Here is a 22,883-nt window from a genome sequence, read left to right as displayed (position 1 = left end):
TTTCACTCTCATCGAGATTTTGGAGTTTCCTCATTTAACTCCTCGTCGTTTTCATCTTCATCAATTAATATGGCCTTTAGAGCCATATTTTTCTTTTTATCCTCCACTTTTGGAGCATCCTTTTCCGGAATATAATCTTCTTCATAAGCACGAAGATTTCCGAATAGGTTATCAATCTTATTCTCATTTAAGTTGTGCATCTCTTTTATAGTAGTGACTTTAACCTTCCAACTAAGAGGTAGAGATTTGATCACTCTTCTATTCTTTTTATTTTGATTATAATTCTTTCCAAGTTGAGATAACTCATCGATAATACGAGTAAATCATATTTCCATATCGATGATATTTTCTCCTTCTTTGAGTTTAAAGTTCTCATATTCTTGGATCAATGTATCCATCCGAGAATCTTTTATATCAGTGGTTCCTTCATAGGTTACCACTAATTTGTTCCACATTTCTTGTGCCGACTTGCAATTATTTACTCTTTTATATTCATTTTCTGCAAATGCACTTGTGAACCATTTCCGCCTTGGCGGCTATATTCATTGTGGTTTCTTCCTCTAAGTTGTATTCATTAACCTTCTTTTCGACGATGATGTCATCGATAGTTTTGATAGGAATGCGAACACCGTCTTCGATAGCCATCCAAACTTTGACTCCTTGAGATCTAGCATAAATGTGAAACCTCGTTTTCCATGTTGCAAAGTTGGTGCCATCAAATAGAGGAGGTCGTGAGCTAGATAGACCTTCACCACATCCAACGTGATTAATATACGCCATTTCAGATCACTTTTTGTTGTGCTTGTAAATCTGCAAATCACTTAACAAACATGTTAAAAAGCACTGCTCTAATACCAATTGTAAGGTCCCATAAGAGGGCTATTTTAAGCTAGAAGGGTGGGGTTGAATAGTTTAATTACCAATTTAAAAATTGTTATGGCGTTTTAAAATAACTTATCCCTTTTTAAAACTTTACTGAGTGGTTATGCAGTTTATATGTGCGGAAAATAAAGTGCAAGGAAAGAAAATACCACACAGTGATTTTATCCTGGTTCGCGTTGGCGCAACCTCTAATAGATTTGCTCACCCTACTCCAGTCCCCGAGCTCCTCTCCCGGACTCGGGATTTTCCCTTATAATAAACTCGCTCCTTTAGTAGGCGGAGAAGCCTTTACACCCTTACAAGTATTTGTCTTGGTGCGTAACACAAGGGTCACCACCTCAAAATAAATGTAATACCTACACAACTTATCTTAGACAATAACTCCCCGCTATTTCTTCAAAGTTGTTGTAGAGCCTTTGTGTGGATTTGGCTTCCTTAGCTTTTGTCGGTCTTGGATCTTAGTGATCCGGTCTTGGGTCTTTCCTCTTCTTTACGGTACGAAGGCTACTAACTCCCCGTTAGTACGTCTAAGACTTGGGTCTTAGAACGAGAATTACCTCACGTCACTTCACCTAAATACAAAACTAATAAGATAATTCACGAAACAAACCAAGTATAGAAAAGATGGTTTGAACTAGTATGTTACTGTACTAGCCCACAAATAGTATTCAGATAAGAATATTAAAACTAAATAAGAATACTTGACTTAAGATAATAAATAGTAGTCCAAGTATTTTTATGATTACTCCTTTATAGATTAATTAGATTGGTGGAGTAATATGAGAAGTCTTTTTATATTAAGCACTTATGGCTTATGACTTCTTTAGTACTCTTCTTCTTTCGATTATATATTTATAGATCGAAGAATACTTTAATTACAACCTCTGATGATTATAAGGTCAAAGTTTACTCTTTTAACTTCAAGCACATTTATGAGATTTATGAGTCTTAGCCAAGATCCAAATAAGTTAAGTGCAAGTAATTGGCTTAAGATTGTGCTTTCGAAGTTTGGACGAATAATTACGAGTATTTTATAGATATCGTAGTATAACCCCACGGAACACTGAAAGATGTTAGAAGGGGCTTATACGATATGACTCGTAATTGTTTATATACACGATATGTGTTAGGCAAGATCCAATTAAATAGCGTGAAATTAATTGGCTAACTCGTGGATTTGATTTGTCCTTAATTTTAACGGATGATTACAAAGTGTTTATAGATCGAGTTATAATCCCCCGGAACACTAAAGATGTTAGAAGGGATTAAAACTATGCTTCGTAATAATTTAGGTGCACAAAATGTGTTATCCAAGATCCAATTAAATAAAGTGCAAGTTATTGGCTAACTCGTAAACTTAATCCGTTTTGATATTTGACAAATTACGAAGTATTTATAGATCGAGTTATAATCCCCCGGAACACTAGAGATGTTAGAAGGGATTAAAACTTTACTTCGTAATATTTTATGTGCATGAATAATTGTTAGCCAAGGTTGAATAATAAAAATAATTGGCTAACTCATGAACTTGGGTCAAATATTATCTCCCCTTTGGAGATGTACTTTTGTTTCCGGATCTTCTTCTTGAGATGATTTATGTGAAGATCAAGTACTTATTCGAATTCCGAGTTCGAATCTTAGTTCTCTTGAAAACTTTGTTTATAAGAGATCTTGTATTAGAGCTTAAGATGAAGTAGAGAAATTAAGTATAAAGCTCAAATAAAAAGAACTCAAATAAGAAGCTAAAAGTTACCACTTTTTGAAGAAAGGTCGGAAAAGTTTCCCGGAAAAATTCGCTGGAGGGTCGGCCGGATTTTGGCACTTTGGTCGAACTTGAGCATCCCTTGGGAGACCAGAAAGTGGTAGTAGATGAGCTCACTTGGTAGGATAAAGCTTGGTTGGGTGAAGCTAAGCTTGGATTTCAAAAACCTTGGATATATGTAAATATATTGAAGAGAGAGAGAGAGAGAAGGTTTTTGAGAAGAAGTGTGTGTATAGAATTTGAAAGAAATGAAGAGAATCACTTCTTGAAAAAATCCCAGAAACTTTGTGGCTCTTTATCTTGAAGAAAATGGGTTGGGGTGGGGGTTTATTTATAGGAGGAGTTGGGTGGATTGAATGGTGGAGATTTAAGGAAAATGGATGGTGGATGTGTACGTCACATGGATTGATGACTTTGAAAGTAGGTTGTGTTTCTTTGACATAGACATATAAGAAAAACAACTTAATGGATTCAAAATCTCGGCTGAGATATTTGAATATATATATATTCCTTTTCTTTTAATCATTGTTTAATCACTTAATTAAGGATTAAACACCATTAATTATGACCACCTTAAAAACTCCTAAATAATTACCATAAAAAATATTATAAATACTTAAATAATATAAAATGATGTCCTGAAAGTTTTGGTCAACTTTAGTCAATGGTAACTAGGTCAAATGTAGTCAACTGTGGGACCAACTGCCTCGAGTTTTGTGCCCGGACAAAAATTCTCTGAATGCTACAAAATTTTTACCATACTTAGAAAATACCATTTAAATGTTCAATGCCAAATTTCAAGTAATTTTAACATGTGTAAGTATTTTACCTAAAAATAAAACTGTTATATCAGCCTCTCTTCCGAGTAAAAATACCACTGGTCTTGAAATAAAGGAGATGGATCTTTTAACCAAAGTTTTGACTTGAATAAATACTTTAATTATATTTACTAATATATAAAATATATTTGCATGATAGGAAATGTGTTTTAGTATTTTTGAATAATTTTCTTCGAGAAATGCTGATTTTACGAACCGGGAGAAAATTACTATAAGTATACATAAATGAGTTGCAGAACTGGATATTAATATTCCAATCATGAATATTAATAATATTTGAATAAAAGCTCTTTTGATATATATAGAGATATATTTTGGAGAGAAGAGTTAAATATTTTTGATATAGCACGAGACCTCTAAAAAATATTTCTGCAATATTCCTTTTTCGACCTTGTTGCCATATTCCTGTTGCAGCATAGATCTAAGAAATATCATATCTTGATGTTTCTTCTTTGATCATATTTCCTTAGAGATATATTCCATAAAGATATAATTTTAATTATTTTTTACAAAAATGGAATATCTCTTTTATTTGTTTAAAAGGCATGATTTTGCTAGTTTGACTTTGACTTTGATTTGGGTCAATTAAATTCATGTCCTAATGGAGAGGATCTATGTGTACTTAATTTTATGTTTAATCGTACAAATACCAAAATAAATAATATATCAAAGATATCCTTTTACAACAGTCCCGAGGAAGGGGAGAAAGATAGAGACGAGAAAGAGAAGAGAAATAAGAGGGAGGAGAGAACGAGAGATGATATTGGGAGAGGAAAGAGATAGTACATGAGAAAAGAGTCAGCAGAGAGAGATGAGAGGCAGGGGCTCCATGTGTGTGTTGTTGAGTGGTATTTATGACACTTTATTATGCTCTAATAAGTTTTGAATTGATGTATTTGTACTCAAGTTGTTATATGTTTTCTAGTGTTTTTGCATTTCAGGCACTATTCAGGTAATCAGGTGAATTAACATTGTTTGGGTGCTAATTTGGTGTCCAGATGGTGCTAATTTCGAAGCATCAAGATTTAAGAAGAAATCTGAGTTTTTACCAAAAAGATGGTGCGCCCGCGCTGTGATAGCGCGCGGCCACGCCAGGTTTCCAGAAATGCAGTGCGCCTGCGCTGTGATAGCGCGCGCCCGTGCCGAGGCCTAATTTCAGCATCCTGTTTCTACTACAATTCTAAAAGGGAAGGATTCCATATTGGTGAGGGCTGCTATATAAAGAACTTTAGGTCATTTTTATTATATATCAAGTTAGTGACGGACCAAAGCGCAAGGAGAAGACGGCATAAGACCTTTAGCACAATTCAACAAAGGCGAAGACGATGTAGTTTATTCTTGTGAATCTTTTTTTTTGAGTTGTAATTTGGATGCTTGTTTCTTGTTTTGCTGAGCCTATACTCTTGTTTGTACTTAGTTTTATTTATTCATATAAAGACTACGTTTGTTATATCATGTTTTCATCGGAACCCACATTGATGATGAGTCTGATTATGGGCTAATCGTTATCGTGGGGTTCTAGCGGATTTATTTATGGATTTTTTTAGTTAAATTGTTTGATGCCTTAATATGTGGTGATTGTATGATATCCTAGTATTGGTTGTGCGTATTCGTCTTGTGAGCATCATGAACTTATAAGATAGTGTGTTAATTCTTAATGAAGCATAAATGAATTCAAGGATTTAGAACTTGCCATGCTAGCATAGGTTCATGTATTTGTTATGCATGATTCATAGGTAATTTTAACCATCTTACTTGCCCTATATAATCCAGATAGATAACTTGTGCTTAAACCGTTATGTTTTCAAATGCTATAGACATATAGGGTCTCAATATAATTGGTGTCTATTCAGCTTCTATCTCATTTGTGGATGTCTGGTAGAATGGTAGTCGTGCAATGAAAGTTGGCATTTATCAGTTTCGTGTTGTCTTATTAGTGTCATCACCATTGCATACTAAGGTTAAGAATAATAAAGCTATTGAATGAAGTATTTAATGAAGTTAGAATCCCATGTTTGTCATATATATCAATTCAGTCGATCTTATTCTCGTAGTTATAATTGTTATCATAATTCTTAGTTATAAAAAATCTCAATTTGTTATAGTCTTAGCATTGGATAATAACCAAACATTGTTGCTTAGGTGCATAATTTAGATAGTTAACCAATACAGTCTCTGTGGGAATGAACTAGAAAAGATTATACACTACTTGTGAACTCGTATACTTGCATGTATTACTAGTGCGTGTCTAGCGACTAAAAAGTTTTTGGCGCCGCTGCTGGGGACTGCAGTGTTAATTTATAATTTATGTGCTTTCCATCAGTGGTCGTTAAAGTTCATTGAATCAGACATTGTTACTTATTTTTTTCCTTGTCTGGTTTCAGGTACTCTAGCGAGGGTGTATGCATACGCGTTCGCGTACTCATAAGAGAACACTGGATAAAGCCGAGGAAGAACTTCTGGTAGTTCGTAGGGAAGTTTCTGAGGAAGAAAAGAAGTTAGAGGAAGAAGAGAAAGTTGAAGAGCCAATTGTAGTAGCTATGGGTGATCAAGCAGAAAATCTAAAAGCTTTGATGGACTATTCTAAGCCTAAGATTAATGACATTCAATCAAGCATCATCAGACCAGCCATCAGGGCTAACACTTTTGAGATTAAGTCGAGCACGAGCCAAATGATACAGAACTCAGTTCAGTTTAGGGGTTCTCCTACTGAAGACCCCAACATGCATATCAGAGATTTCATCGAGATCTGTGACACTTTCAAATTTAATGATGTAACTGAGGATGCTATTAAGCTACGACTCTTCCCATTCTCTTTGAGGGACAAGGCTAAGTGCTGGTTGCATTCTCTACCAGCAGGGTCTATCACCACTTGGGAAGATCTTGCTCAAAAGTTTCTCACTAAATTCTTCCCCATGGAGAAGACTGCAGCAATCAGGAATGCTCTTACTCAGTTTGCTCAACAAACTGGAGAATCTCTGTGTGAGGTTTGGGATCGATATAAGGAGATGTTAAGGAAGTGCCCACACCATGGCATGCCTGATTGGATGATTATCAACTATTTCTACAATGGATTGGGTGCTACTTCTAGACCCATGCTTGATGCAGCATCAGGAGGAGCCTTGTGGGCTACAAGCTACGATAAAGCTTATGAACTTATTGAACTGATGGCTGCTAATGAGTACCAGAATCCTTCCCAGAGACTAACTTGGGGAAAAGTAGCAGGAATTCTGAAGTTGGATGCAGCAACTGCTATCGCTGCCCACTTAAGGCTTTGACAATGAAGGTGGACACTTTGGCTAATTATAAAGTTAATCAAATCACTAGTGTTTGTGAGCTTTGTGTTGGTTCCCATGAGACTGATCAGTGCACAATTTCTAGTGAATCAGCTCAGTTTGTGAGCAACTTCCAGCGATCGCGGCAACCTATGCCAGCCACCTATCATCCTAACAACCAAAATCATCCTAATTTCACTTAGAGCAATGCTCAGAATGCGGTTCAACAGCCTTATCAGCAGTATCCAGCTAAGCAGTACAACCCCCTTGATTTTCAGCAACCGCAATATGCACTAAGACAACAACTCCAGCTGCAACAAGCTAATGAAAAATCTGAATTAGAGGAGTTGAAGCTTATGTGCAAGAGTCAAGCTGTTTCTATCAAGACCTTGGAAAATTAGATTGGGCAAATTGCCAATGCCTTGCTAAATCGTCAACCTAGTACATTTCCTAGTGACACTGAAGTACCAGGAAAGAAGGAAGCTAAGGAGCAGGTAAAGGCAATCACTTTGAGGTCTGGGAAGGTTGCGAATCCCGTACAAACTTAAGAGTTAACTGAAGGAACTGGGGCTGAGAAAGAAGCAAAGCAGCAGGCTGAAGAAGTGGAACCAAGGAAGACTACTGTTGAGCACACTCCGCCTGAGGGTAATACAGGAGAGAAACAAATCTATCCTCCACCGCCTTTTCCTAAGTGGCTGCAGAAAAAAAAGATGGACAAGCAATTTGAGAAGTTTCTGGAGGTGTTCAAGAAACTTCATATGAACATATCTTTCGCTGAGGCTCTCGAGCAGATACCTAGTTATGCAAAGTTTATGGAAGGTATTCTCTCTCGGAAAGTAAGCTAGATGATTTAGAGACTATCGCTCTCACGGAGGAATGCAGTGCTGTGTTGCAACAGAAGTCGCCACCAAAGCTTAAAGATCCAGGAAGCTTTACTATTCCATGTACTATTGGAAAAGTGTCTTTTGACAGATGCTTATGTGACTTGGGAGCTAGCATTAGTCTGATGTCTTTGTCAGTCTTCAAGCAGTTAGATTTACCTGATCCTAAATCGACGTATATGGCTTTACAATTGGCCGACCGTTCTATTACATATCCTTGAGGTATTGTGGAGGATGTCTTGGTCAAGGTTGATAAACCCATATTTCCTTCTGATTTTGTAATTCTTGATTTCAAAGAGGATAAGAAGATTCCCATAATCTTGGGAAGACCTTTCTTGGCAACTGGCCGAACCTTGATAGATGTGCAAAAGGGTGAGCTTATAATGCGAGTACTGGATCAAGATATGATTTTAATGTGTTCAATGCTATGAAATTTCTTACTGATAATGAGGAGTGCTTAAAAGTGGAGTTGGTTGATTCGGTGGTCACATCGGAACTTGATCAATTGCTAAGGTCTGATGCCTTAGAAAAAGCCTTATTGGGAAACAGTGAAGATGATGAAGGTGAGGAGCAATTGCAATATTTGAATGCTTCTCCCTAGAAAAGAAAGATTGATATGCCTTTTAAATCTCTTGGAATGGAATAATTGAACAAAGTTCCTAAATGCCTAAAGCCTTCTATTGTGGAAGCTCCATCTCTTGACCTTAAGCCTTTACCTGAGCATTTGAGGTATGCGTTTTTAGGTGATGCATCTACTCTGCCTGTTATTATTGCATCTGACCTTTCAGGTAGTGATGAGGAAAAGCTATTGAGGATTCTGAGAGAGTTCAAATCGGCAATTGGATGGACTATAGTGGATATCAAGGGGATCATCCCTTCTTACTGTATGCATAAAATTCTGCTAGAGGAAGGTAGCAAGCCTAAAGTCGAGCAGCAAAGAAGACTTAATCCTATCATGAAGGAAGTAGTGAAGAAGCAAATTCTAAAGTGGCTAGATGCATGGATCATTTATCCTAGCTCTGACAGTTCATGGGTAAGTCTGCTTCAATATGTACTTAAGAAAGGTGGAATTACTGTGGTAGCAAATGAAAATAATGAGCTTATCCTTACCAGAACAGTCACGGGGTGGAGGGTCTGTATGGACTATCAGAAGCTGAACAAATCCACTAGGGAGGACCACTTTCTATTGCCCTTCATTGATCAGATGCTTGATAAGTGGGCCGGTCATGAGTATTACTGTCTTCTGGATGGCTATTCGGGTTACAATCAGATATGTATCGCTCCAGAAGATCAGGAGAAGACTACCTTCACTTGTCCATTTGGTACTTTTGCCTTCAGACGAGTTTCTTTTGGTCTGTGTGGTGCACCATCCATATTTCAGAGATGTATGATGGCCATCTTTTCTGACATCATTGGCCAGAATGTGGAGGTGTTCATGGATGACTTCTCAGACTTTGGTGATTCTTTTGATGAATGCTTGCAGAATCTGGGACACGTTCTCAAGAGGTGTGCTGAGACCAATCTGATTCTCAATTGGGAGAAATGTCATTTTATGGTGCATCAGGGCATTATACTCGGACACAAGGTTTCTAATAAAGGCCTAGAGGTGGACAAGGCCAAGGTGGGGGTCATTGAGACTCTTCCTCCACCAATTTCTGTTAAAGGAATTCGCAGTTTTCTTGGTCATGCGGGTTTCTACAGGCGTTCCATCAAGGCCTTCTCGAAAATTTCAAAGCCTTTCTGCAGTCTGTTATAGAAAGATGTTCCTTTTAAATTTGATGACGAGTGCCTTGCAGCTTTTGAAACATTGAAGAAGACTTTAATGCCGGCACCTGTCATAACTACACCTGATTGGAATGAGCCTTTTGAGATGATGTGCGATGCAAGCGACTATGCAGTTGGAGCAGTTCTTGGGCAGAGGAAGAACAACATATTTTATGTAGTCTACTACGCTAGTAAGACTCTAAATGATGCTCAACTGAATTACACTACTATGGAGAAAGAACTTTTGGTTATTGTCTACGATTTTGAGAAATTTCGCTCTTACCTACTTGGGACTAAGGTGAAAGTTTTCACTGATCACGCCGCTATTCGGTATCTCGTCTCAAAGAAGGACTCGAAGCCTAGATTGATTCGATGGGTTCTTTTGCTCCAAGAATTTGAACTAGAGATGAAGGACATAAAAGGAACTGAAAATCAAGTTGCTGATCATCTCTCGCGTTTAGAGAATCATAATGCTACTTCATTGGACAAGACATTGATAAATGAGTCTGTAATATCCATGATTTTTAGTAATAATAATAATAGTAATAATAAGAATAATAATAATCATAATAATAATTTGGTTACATTACTTCGACTAAGATAATAATTAAATTATTGATTAAATAAAGAAAAGAATAAAGAGGAGTTCACGAATTTTAAAAGAAGTGGGTATCATATGCCTATATATATACTCGCATTAGGTTAACACTAACAAGACAATCAGTAATTAGGAGAGACCCGGAGCCAGAGCTGCAGCCTAGCCAAAAAAAATGAAACAGAGAGACTTTAACTGCGCTTCTACGTGGAGTGCGATAAGTGAAAGGCAAATAGAGGTATCAATTCTAATTATATTTTCATAATCAAGTTAGACCCATGAAATCTCCAAGCATATTATTAAGTTAGTTTAGAGATAGTAAAGTATGATGAGGTCCTGTATTGTGTTGTCAAATCCGGTCGTCGTGTCAACTAGTAAACATATGTATTGGTATATCCTGTAACTTGGTGCAGTTTTTTTAAGTGTTATATGGCCCTAGGCAATCAAGCTAGTAATTATTTACTCATATATTGTGTCATCTATTTTGACCATTTAATGTTTGAATGCCAATTTTTTTATGTTAATTTAAATTATTAAGTTTTGTTATATAATATACTTGAACTAGTATTTAGTTATATTTAGGATGATTTAAGTACAATAATATAAGTTCCTAACAGTTTAAGTTGGTCAAATTATTTATACCAAATTATATTTTTTTTGTGAGACGATTTCACTTCTTTTATTTATTAGTTGTAAATTAAATTGATTTTGTCTATATTAGTTGCCACTAGTACATATACTTTGTAGTTTCATGAATAATATTTAATTATATAGATATTTGTAGTTTCATGAATAATATTTAATTATATAGATATTGTCAAAAGGTGAGCTGTGCTACTTGATTTTCCGATTGACTATTCAAGCAAGCTAGTGTATGTATAATTAGGTTTACTAGTTCAAAGGGTAGTACATATTTACTTTGTACAAAATTTATACTTAAAGAATATAATAATTTTATAGTTTCTGGTCTTTAGTCTCAAGTGTCAAGTTGATTTATATGATCCGTATTTACAAGTCAACAAATCATCTTGATATAAATTTTTATTTCAGTTAGATTCTAATTAATTTAAGAAGCAATAAATGTTGATTATAAGTTATAATGTTTGTATGTAAACTGGGTGCCGGGGATTTAGCGGATCGTTGTGAATTTTCGTGAGTGTTTGAGTTGTTATTTGAGTTACGAATTTTGTCCCCTTTTTATTCAGCGCTACTCCTCTTAGCATTTAAAAATATTTGATTCGTTCAGTTCTTCTATATCTTCCTCATTCAATATTTGATTTGACTTTTCCTGACTTCCGAAAAATGTTTTAAAAAAATTGATTCGGAAATTTTTAAATATTTGTTTATGCGGTTTTCAAAATTTATCTATGACACCCTCTGTTTTGGAAATTTAAATTAATTGTCTCAGGTGATTTAAAATTTGCGAGAATATTTTATTTTGAACCCTTAGTGTGATTTAGGGTATACCGAGTTAACCAACTGTAGGGGTACTACAGCCATGTCATTGCGGCACCAGTGACATGACACTTCCGTGACAGTGTGATTGGTCACGGCGTATCCTTCTGTCAGCTCTTGAGATGAGCTTTTTCACATTTGATATTTGTTCAGGATACGTGGGTGCATCCAGAGTTTGATTTGTGATTTGATTTATGGTGATGTTGTATATGCCGTACACGTTATCCATTCTGTTGCACGCATTAGGTACCCTATGATGTGTGTATTTGTATATGTTCTGATCCCGGTCTGAAATATCCTAACCCCTCGTTGCTTCAGCTTTATTTTTTTAAAATTGTTGTTTTATTATAATTTGCAGATTATTTATTTCTAATCTCTTTATTCTACAAATTGTATTCCAAATCCGTACTGGGCGTTTGGCTCATTCCGTATTCTTTTTCTGGCAGGTGCTTAGGGGGATCTGGGACTGTGTGATGGAGAGCTACCCCTTTCTATTGATTAGGATTTTGAACTTTATCAGTATTTAAATTTAATTATTTATTTGGAGAATTCAGAATCGATATTATTGGTTTAGACATTTTGGAGATTTAATATTATTTTAGAAATTTTAGATTGTTAAATTATTGTTAGAAATATATTAGTGCTCTGTTTGCAGGTTTATGGATTTTAAGTAATATCTCCTTTTATTAATAAAAAGGGGGTGTTACAGAGTCTTTTCCCGAAGAGCAGCTATTTGGAGTGCAAGAAGAAGAACCGTGGTTTGCCGACATTATGAACTATCTTGTGAGTAATATCATGCCTCCCGACTTATCTTATGCTCAAAGGAAGAAGTTTCTTCATGAGGTGAAGTGGTATATGTGGGGTGAGCCATTTCTTTTTCTCCAAGGAGCTGACCAAATCATCAGGAGATGTATTCCTTACAGCAAAATAGGGGGGATCTTGTGAGATTGCCACTCAATAGCTTATGGAGGACATTATGGTGGAGAAAAGATAGCAGCTCGTGTTCTTCAAGCAGGGTTCTTTTGGCCAACATTGTTTAAAGATGCTCATCAGTTTGTTTTGAAATGTGATCAATATCAACGTGTGGGTAATATGTCTAAAAGAGATGAGATGCATCTTAATATGCTTCTTGAGGTTGAGGCCTTCGATGTACGGGGAATTGACTTCATGGGGTCATTTGTCTCGTCTTGTAACAATAAGTATATCTTGTTGGCAGTTGATTATGTGTCGAAATGGGTTGAAGTTAAGGGATTGCCAACGCACGATGCGGAAGTGGTGTTGAATTTTCTGCACAAGGAGATATTCAAAAGGTTTGGAACTCCAAGAGTCATAATCAGTGATGAGGGGTCATATTTTTACAATCGCAAGTTCACTGCCATGATGAAAAGGTATAATGTGAATCATCGTATCGCTACGGCTTATCGTCCTCAGACAAATGGTCAAGCTGAGGTATCTAACAAAGAGATCAAGCATATTTTGGAAAAACTGGTATGTCAATCAAGGAAGGATTGGTCTTTGAAGCTTGATGAAGCTGTTTTGGTATATAAAATAGCATATAAGACTCCATTGGGAATGTCGCTATTTCACTTGGTTTATGGTAAGGGGTGTCATTGACATGTGGAGCTCGAGCATAAAGCATATTGGGCTTTGAAGAAATAGAATCTGGACATGAATGCGGCTGGAAAGAAGAGGATGCTTCAGTTTAATGAACTTGACGAGTTTGGACTTCAAGCATATGAGAACAACAAGATGTGTAAGGAGAAAGTCAAGAGGTGGCACGATCGCGGTCTAGTGCTCAAGAAATTTATGCCAGGGCAACAAGTTCTTTTATTAAACTCTCGTCTCCGTCTTTTCCTAGAAAGTTGAAGTCAAGATGGTCAGGGCCCTTTATAATCAAAACTGTGTTTCCACATGGAGCGGTGGAAATTTTTGAGAATGATTCGGGCCAAGCATTCAAGGTAAATGGTCAACGGTTGAAGCATTATTATGGTGACACAACAAAATGCGAGGTGGTTAATGCCGTCTTATTGTCTACTTGATCTCGAGATTCTACGTCAAGCTAACGACATAAAAGAAGTGCTTCTTGGGAGGCAACCCAAGTTTGTTGTACATTAGTAAGTAGAAGAAGCCAGAAGAAAAGAGAAAATCACAAAAAAATAAAAAAAATGGAAAAATTCAGGTCTGACTATAGAAGCCTGGCGCGCCCGCGCTGTCCCAGTGCGCGGCCGTGCCATTTACACAGAAACACCGCGCACCCGCGCTGTTACAGTGGGCGGCCGCGTCAATTTGGCAGAAGTAGCGCGCGCCCGCGCCGTGTCCCGACTCTGGAAAAAATATAAAAGGCAGTTAAGAGGGGGGGAACGGAAATTTTGTCCCAAAATTAATTCCCAACCTAATTTTACTCCCCCACATCCCATAATTCCCTCTCCAAATTAACACCATTACTCCCATTATTCCCATAATCAAATCCCACTTCTATTCCATATCTAATTCTCTTTCACCACCTATATATACATACACCATACACAAACTTCTTCATAAATTCACAAACTCTCAAACACAAATTATCTCTCAAACACACCTCTTATTCTCTCTAATCAATTTCCATGGCACCCTAGAGACAAAGAACTCAAGTCGATAGCAGCGCCACCAATCTTCAACTTCGAGTGATGTGAGGCCCAGGTTTTCTACTCCCGAGGCTGAGGAGGAGTACACGAGGCTTCTCGCGAAGCCTATTGCTAAGGAGAGAAGTTTCCTACCATCTGGGAAAGATGGTAAGCTTTTGAAGATGATCTTGGAGATGGGTTGGGTTACTTTTTGTGAGGCACCAGCTGCTGTGCCTATGAGTGTGGTTCGCGAGTTCTATGCGAATGCCAAGGCCGAGAAGAATGGCTTCACTATGGTGCGAGGGAGGACGATTATAACGACTCGTGTATTTTTATTTTATTTCTAATATTGGAAGTGTAATAAAAGTTTAAGTAAATAAATAAAGAGGTGTGTATTGATTTTTGGCAGCGGTTACTGATTGTTATTTAATTATTTATGATTTGTTGATATATGGATTGGAATTTTTGATTTATTGGTGAGTTATATGATTTTATTTCACTTGTAGAAGTGATTGTATTGTAATTTTAATTCCATAAATATTTGGTTTGTCTTTAAAATTGGTTTTTCTAATTTTATAATTTCAATAATTATTTTTAGGACCTTATAAAATTGAGAAATCAATATTTTATTAATTATTCATTTTTAAATGATTTTCTGAGTGTGTTAAATGCTAAAATCCATATTTAATTATGGGAATCTTTAAAAATTATGAAACTTATATTTTATTAAGTTCGTATTATTCTGAGAATTTTAAAATTATTTTGGAAATTTTCGGGATTCATTTTACTTGCGTGTTGTTTCATTATTGGTTAAAAAACAGGTATAAAGTGCGGTTTAAGAACTTTTTTAAAATTTTAAATAAATTATGTTTTTAATTATTTCGGAATATATCGGATCTTTTTGGATTGGTTGGAATCTATTTCAATATGTTATCACTATTACTTGGTTCGTTAAAAGTATAATGTCGGGATATAAACGGGGTTCCGGGGATTCAGAAGTCTGGATTAATAATAAACCAACACGTATCCTGTTTTAACAGGACACGTGTGGCTGCCCTGTTTTTTTTTCCTTGACACTCATTTCCTTTTGGTCATTCGGCTGTGGCTTAACTCTCTCGATTCTCTCTATTTTCTCTCGACTGTTCTTGCTTTTGCTCGGCTCCTTCCCTCGATTTTCATCTTCTTCCTTTCACTTTGCTTCCCTGGGCTTCGAATCTCCATTTCTCTATTTTTCCGGCGATCTCTCCGGTGAGCCGCCCCTGTTTTCTGGGTTGCTTGGCTTTGATTTATACAGTTGGTATACATATATATATATATATATATATGTGTGTGCCCTGTGTGTGTTTGTGTGTGTGTGTGTGTGTGTGGCGCGGTGGCGCGTGTGCTACCTGTGTAGTGATATGGTTGTGTGTTTGGTTGGGCTGGTTATTGGGCTTCCAGTTGGGCTCTATTATTGGGCCTATTTTGTGAGCTTGTTATGCAGATTGTTTTGGTTGTTTGGCCTGTTTGGGCCGTTTGTGTGCTAATGGATTGGACTGTGCAGATTTTTAATAATAATTTTTATATTATAGTGAATTTTGAGTAATGTTTAGGATATAAAAATATTTGTTGCGAGAAAATTAAATTAACCGGTATAATTTATTTGGGAACCCGTATTATATCTGGCGCCAATAAATTATGCCGCCGTTAACGATGAACTTTGGAGAGTCAGCGGTGGACGGTGATGACGATGTTCTGAGTCCTAAACCTTATAAATAAATAAAATGATTCTTATAAAATATTTTTGGAACTAAATTGTACATGAATATAGAATTGGTATATAATGAAAATGTGGATTGTTGAGGATTGTTGACATCGATTATAATCGACGGGTAGTCTTGTAAATAAAGAAGTTGCTGCCAAAATTTTCTAAAATATATTTGTAAACGTACATAAGTATATTCTATATGTTACCCTATTTATGTTCGGGATATTTGATTACATGATTATGTGTATAATAATAATACGAGTCGGGTTGTCAGATTTGGGTTATTAGGATTTGAGGATATCAAGCATGTCGGTATAACTAATTAGGGTATTCTGTAATTGTAGATCCCAGTCGAGTTGTTCCAGGATCAAAGTCAGCGTGAAAGCTATTTAGGGTTTGTAAAGCGTTGCAAGGCAAGTACCCCTGACCATTCTTTTATGGTTCAGTGTATATGAATAGCTAAATGTTTTACTTTCGTAATGGAACAGAAACGTTTTAAGTTACGTATCCCCTGTAGTTATAAAATTACTGTTTCCAAATTGTTTTGGGGAAAAGTAACTTCGAAAGGTACCTATCTCGAATGGAATGATTTGCGAAACGGATTTTATATGTGTGCTGGTTAAATAAATGATTTTGAAAATGAGATAGGTACAAGTGTTTTGAAAACTGGATAAAACGGTCAGATATAGGATACATTTGGGCCAGAGTAGGCCTATTGAGGTGGCGTAAGAGGCTAATTCGGTTGCGCGCACTATAAAACCGATTAGTCCAACAGGTCAGAGATCTAGCTAGTCTCTGAGTTCCGGAACAGGTAAATGGGATGGCAGTTAGAGCTGTCTGGTGTTGATAGCCTGATCAGCTGTCTTCACATATCCGCTATGTATCTGAGTGGGATTTTTGAATTATATGAAAGCATGATTGATTGATACAACGGTTTTATAAAATGATTAGCATGCTAAAATTGGACTCTGGTATTACACAGCACACTACTATGTTGTTTTCCCAAAGCATGGTAATTAGTGATATCCAGTTGCTTTGATTATCATTATGAAATGTTAATACTATGGTTACAGCTCTGTTCCCGTTATTGTTACATTACTGTTTTAATCTGTTATTCACATTTGGTACTGCTGAGCGATTATGCTCACCCTTGCAAACTGTTATGTATATTTCGCAGATGCCTAGAAGATTAGTCAGACCGACCCGTGTTCCCGCCCCAACTAGACCTGGCTCCTCTGAGGTAGTTTGTATCAGACCATGAAGTCTGAAGAGTTGCTGAATAAAGTTAGTGTGTCTTAGATATTGAATAAAGAGTTTGTAATAATGAGAACTTGAACTATACTTGAACCTGGATCGGATCTTGGTTCGGGGTCAAGTTAGTATATTTTAATAATAATTCTGTTGTTTATATTTTTGGTAATTGTGTTTAGTGACGTCAACTCCTGACCCCGGGGTTGAGGCCGTCACAATGGTGGAGTATAGTGCAGAGGCTATCAGGACTGTGATTGAGCAGCCCACGAGGAAGGTGGGCAGGATACCTGGAACGACAAGACTCCAGTGGACTTTGATCTGGATCTTATTGTTGCTACTTTGTGCCGGCCCAACACACATTGGAAGATCAAGAGGGGCATAGTCGTCGAGTATTCTACGTTCCCGGCGTCCAGCATGAATAGGTTTGCCGTGCATGGAACGCTTTTATATGTGCTAATATCATGCCATCTTCGCATGTGCATGATGTTACTGTGGAGCGTGCACGTCTGCTATGGGACATTCTGCAGGGTGATTATATAGATTTGGGGATGATGATATCCTAGGGATTCTGAGGTTGTCTATTCTGTATCCATCTGTGGTGACAAAGTTGTGCATGGCAGTTGGTGTGCATTGCCCCGCAAATGAGCAGTTGCAAATTCTGAGTACTCCGATCAATAGCACTACTTTGGCTACGATGCAGGAATGGGATGGAGGCAAGCCCAAGCTGAAGGGGCTTGGGTATTCTTTTGACCACCTACCTGGTGGGAGGCCCGCTGCTGGTCATGCGAGCAGAACTGCATGGAGATTTCAGTTAGGAGATAAAGGAGGACCATCGCAGCAGTAGTAGAAGGTAGCAGGAGGGGACATGGGAGCTGGTTTGAGCTCGACGCAGTATAGGTGTCTTGCGAGGAGGATGGATGTGATGCATGACATCCATAGGCGTTTTGTACAGGATCTCACCCAGGCACTTGGGACTGTATTTAGAGCCACCGGAGTTTACATTCAGTGGCCATTTTTTGGTGAGGATTCCGTATACCCGCCTCCTGACACACCTGACACTCCACCCCTTGAGGGTGATAATTCTGATTCAGAGTAGGTATGCTTGATTCCTTACTATTACCTTCACTAAGGACAGTGAATATTTTATGTTTGGGGGTAGTAGTTGAAGGAATATATTTGTGTGAGTCTCATATAGTTGAATTTTCAAGATAATTTAGTTCATATAGTTTGCATATTTTGACATGTAGTTTTTTTTTATTTTGGTAGTTTTATGATAATTTGTTCATATAGTTTCATGCATTTGTATTATAACATGATCCCTTAGATAATTTTCCTGATTGACTTGTGATATTGATATTAGTGTAGTGATGTCGTATTTAGTGATGTTGAGTCTTATTGGATTGATTTGCATGCTAGGGACACATGTATTTCACTAAATCTTATAGGTTGCTAGAGTGCTAGATCATGATCATGGTTTATTTGATTTGTCGAGGTTTAATCGGTTGTTTATATTTAGAATTTAGGGTATTCTCTTAATAATAAAAAATATGGATATTTAAAAATTGGAGAAATTGGATTTCATTGCTAGTTGTATGGCTAGGTGTCAAATGGCTAGTAGCCGGCTCATATTTTTATGAGTAATCTAGGGTTTAATGAGATGGAGTGAAACACACTCAATTATAAATTATGAAAAAAGAGAAAAAAATGAAAAGAAAAAAATAGTAAGTTTTATGCATAATTGATCACGAGTGGGCTCTTTAGTACTCGAGTTATTAACTTAAGGGACTTTGTGCCTAGTGACCTAGGGATTTTATGGTCTGGGATCCGCTAACCTAACGTTCGCTACATGGGTGCTATTGTATAAGTCTTTTGTGGACATCACTCATTGCACGATCAAATAAGCATACTTGTGTTATTTTGTTGTGAATAAAAGCATGAGTCCGTATAAAACTCTAATACAAGAATTGAAGTGTTATAAGTTATTTTGAGCCTAGCTTTTTATTTTATTTATAACATTACGATTGCCTTGATGAGTAGTGAGTCATGATTATTGATCTAGTTGCGATAGTATATCTGTAAGCATCTTCACACACGCGCGTCTCTAGTTTGTAAGTTGATATATATGATTTGATTGATCTTTATGTGAATAACTACATTTGTTGATATGTTGCTTGTTGGTTGGTTGAGTTATTCTATTGGGGATCGTTGCATTCATATAGTTGCATTCATGCATTTTTGTTTCTCGTTCTTTGAGTCTGCTTATGCTTGAGGACAAGTGTGGCGCCCTCCAAACCCAGGTCAGAAGTTTGGGGTCCACACACACACCTTAATTATAACCTGCTTATAACAATAATAAAGATAATAATAATATATGCAATGACCCTACTTACCAACCACCACGGACCGCAACAGGTTAAAGTATGCACACAAGCCAAACACACTAATATATTACAAACCGTTCAAATCCCAACTATTTCAAACTCAAACTGAGTATTAAACATTATTACAAACTTTTACAAACTTAAATTATTCCAAAAGAAGCGTACTAGCTCAGCTTTCTCAACCTGAACCCCTAGCTCTCGCGCTGGACTGGGGATCCTCTTTACCAACTGGTTCCTTTTTAACTGGAAAGAATATAAACAACATCGCACAAATGAGCTAACTAGCTCAGCAAGTCACAATGACAAAACTGAGAATAATGATCATTAGGTGAATATGGTTATGATATCACGTGAACAATGGATTATGATTTAGAATTGGATATTATACTTTTAATTTAAAAACCAAGGTTAGGCTGCTGATCAGTCACGCACTAACCCCGAGCAAGGCACACAGCATTTCTCTAACTACTGGATCCAAGGCACACATTGGCCTAACTTGACCATTATATGGTCTGACCATGAATCTTGTCCACAATTTTATAAAAACAATCCAATTCTAACATAATAACAGAATATGCAATAATAAACAATAACCGAAATCATTAACAACAATAAATGTTTAACAATGAAAGGGTTTCAATCCTTATAAGGATCAATAAGGCAGTTTAAAAGCTTGGATGCTGGGTAATGAAAGAATTGGATAACAAAGGAATCAACATTTCAAGGTTTCAAGGATTTGGTCTTTCCAAGTATAAGATACCATGGGTTGAGTATATAATAGTTCATTTCAGTGTTTGGTATTTAGTTTGTATGTATTTGTGGAGTAGTATCGTAGATTTGTGATTCTTGTTTGGGTATACAATAATCAATGGATTAGAAAGAATATGATTCATGGCTCAAGAATAATAACTGAAATCAGGATTTAGGTTTCTATGCTTCAAAGCACTTGCAATATCACAGGATTATCAAGTACTACAATATCTCGAGAAAGTTTAGAACACTTGCCTGGTATTAGCTTACTACACTGCACTCGCTTCCAATCACAACCGTTCTACTCCTCAACTACCTATTTCCCTTTCCTACGTCTTGCCTCTTCTGCTCACATATCATAAGCATCTATCAATAATTTACTCATGGAATTCTATTCAACACATACTTCTATCTATCCTTCGTTTTACCCAAATCCGATTAACGGATTGAAAGTTATGCAATAATCAAGTAAACACCGAATATATAGACCGATAGTCAATTAACAAGTCATATATAGCACATAATACATCACGTAATCAATGATATATTATTTATAAAGAAGTCTCGGGTCATAAATAGGCTTTCTGGTATTTAAAATGATTTTTCAAATATTTTTCGGAATTAAAACGGGTCGTTGAATCAATTTCGGGTTAATAAGCAGGGTTCGGTTGACCCATTCTGGCTCCGAAATAATTTTAGAATAATTATCGAGCCTTGGAAATAATTTAGAATAATATTTTAAAGCTTGAAACTATTTTTCAGAATTTTTAAATCATTTTTAAATAATTAAATCTAATTAAACAATTAATTAAAATCAATTAACAACTAATTAAATCAATTAATCAATTAATTTTCGAATTAATTGACCAATTAATCAATTAGAAATTAACTGAAATTAATTAACTAATTAATTTAGATTTATTTGTGAATTAAAAATAATTTTCAGAATTAAAATAATAATTTTTAGAATTTTCAAAAATTAAAAACGAATTTTTATAATAAAAGTAAATAAAAAATATGATTTTTAAACATTTTATAAACAGGAATCCTAAATTTGCAAAGTCTGGAAACTTCAGGGACCTAACTGTATCGTTCCCAAAAGTCCAGGGACCAAACTGCAATTTTACACCCCGTCGCCGGAAAACAGTCGGGTTCGCCGGAGAACATGATTTCGACCTCCTCACCTTACCACAAGCTCCAGATCACATCTACAAATTACCAGGAATACAATCATGCAATCAAAACAACCTAACAATCCCTGAGTTGGCCGGAATTTGGCCGTGAAGTTTTCTAGTTTCCGGTGAACATCGGAAAACTTCAAAACACAACTCCCTTCTCTACAGACCTCGTTGGTTCATGAAACTTATACGACTAGATTGCAAATTTCACAGAGAACACAACCCACTATAACACAATATCAATCTATCACAGAATAAGAAACCCCCAAATTTCAATTAAGAACATTCATACGGGTTATAAACCCTAATTTTGAAATTCGAAAATTAAACCCACTTTTGAGCATGTTATTGAACTCCAAATCAGACGTATGACATATGAAAATCATCAGGAAAACAAGCTCTATGCAATCATCACATCATACAAACAATCATCCGAACAAAAATTCATATTTTTAATAAAATAAATTCGAAAATAAATAAATTTTTAGAAAAATAACCTTGATTTCTGTAGTGAAACAAAGCTCAGAATCTGATAGAACACCTCAAATCCTTCGTTTTGGTTACTCAAGCTTTGAAAACAGAGATCGGTAACGCCTTCGTTTTGCTGTTTGATTCTTAGAACAGTTTATGTAATTAGGGCTTTTCTCTGAAAATTATAAAATTATCTGTCTGCAAATGATTTTGATACGAAATAAAATACGGTAAAAGGCTATTTATAATTACGGAAAATTAGTATCCCGTTGGATCATTCGGGATATAAAACGGTACGTTTATTTGTAAAAACTGATCCAAACGGTATCAGTTTTCGGAATAATTATCCAAATCAGTACAATTTGTACTGCGGTCTTGGTCTCAGCGCCTGGTTACACGTATTACGAAGTGATAATTGGGATAGTTTAATAAAAAGCTCCCGTTTATCGAAAATGCGGGTTTTATTGATTTACTGAAACAAATATTGTATCGAAAATGTTGCGCCAGCACCCGCGCAGGACAAACCGTACGCCGGATCGAAAAAGTCGAAACATGGAATATGCTCGGAATATTACAATTGGGTTAGGAAGGAGTTCTCGAAAGAGTTTCGGGTTCCAAAAATGTAATAACAGGTGACGTCGGTTGGTTCCCGTTTTTATAAAATAGATTTTAATTACCCGGAAAAAGATTTTAGAAATTTCATATGATTCTTATAAATCCATAAACCAACATAAAAATAATTAGGAAGATATGACAATTATCTATATTTTATTTTGGACATATAAAAATTAAAATACTCAATTAATATTATTTTTGAATATTCAAGTACAGATAACACTTAACAATTAGCTCACAGAATAGATACTGAACACACATAACAATTATATAATAGCAAAAATAATTACACGATATATCCCGGATATTACAACAAGCATCGATTCAAGTTTGGCGGTATGTTGAGTGGCATTTATGACACTTTATTATGCTCTAATAAGCTTTGAATTGATACATTTGTACTCAAGTTGTTATGTGTTTTAATGTATTTT

General features: G+C 36.2%; 1 non-coding gene across 1 annotated transcript; it reads right to left on the bottom strand.

Annotated features, from left to right (window-relative positions):
• Nucleotides 1-6,413: 6,413 nt before the first annotated feature.
• On the bottom strand, nucleotides 6,414-6,520 carry LOC141716277 (small nucleolar RNA R71). The gene has a single exon (XR_012572991.1). It is a non-coding gene; the product is annotated as a small nucleolar RNA R71 (small nucleolar RNA).
• Between the last annotated feature and the right edge of the window lie 16,363 nt (nucleotides 6,521-22,883).

Source organism: Apium graveolens, chromosome 3, assembly GCF_009905375.1.
Source record: "Apium graveolens cultivar Ventura chromosome 3, ASM990537v1, whole genome shotgun sequence".
Taxonomy (NCBI): Eukaryota; Viridiplantae; Streptophyta; class Magnoliopsida; order Apiales; family Apiaceae; genus Apium; species Apium graveolens.
This window is presented reverse-complemented; position numbering and strand designations above follow the sequence as displayed.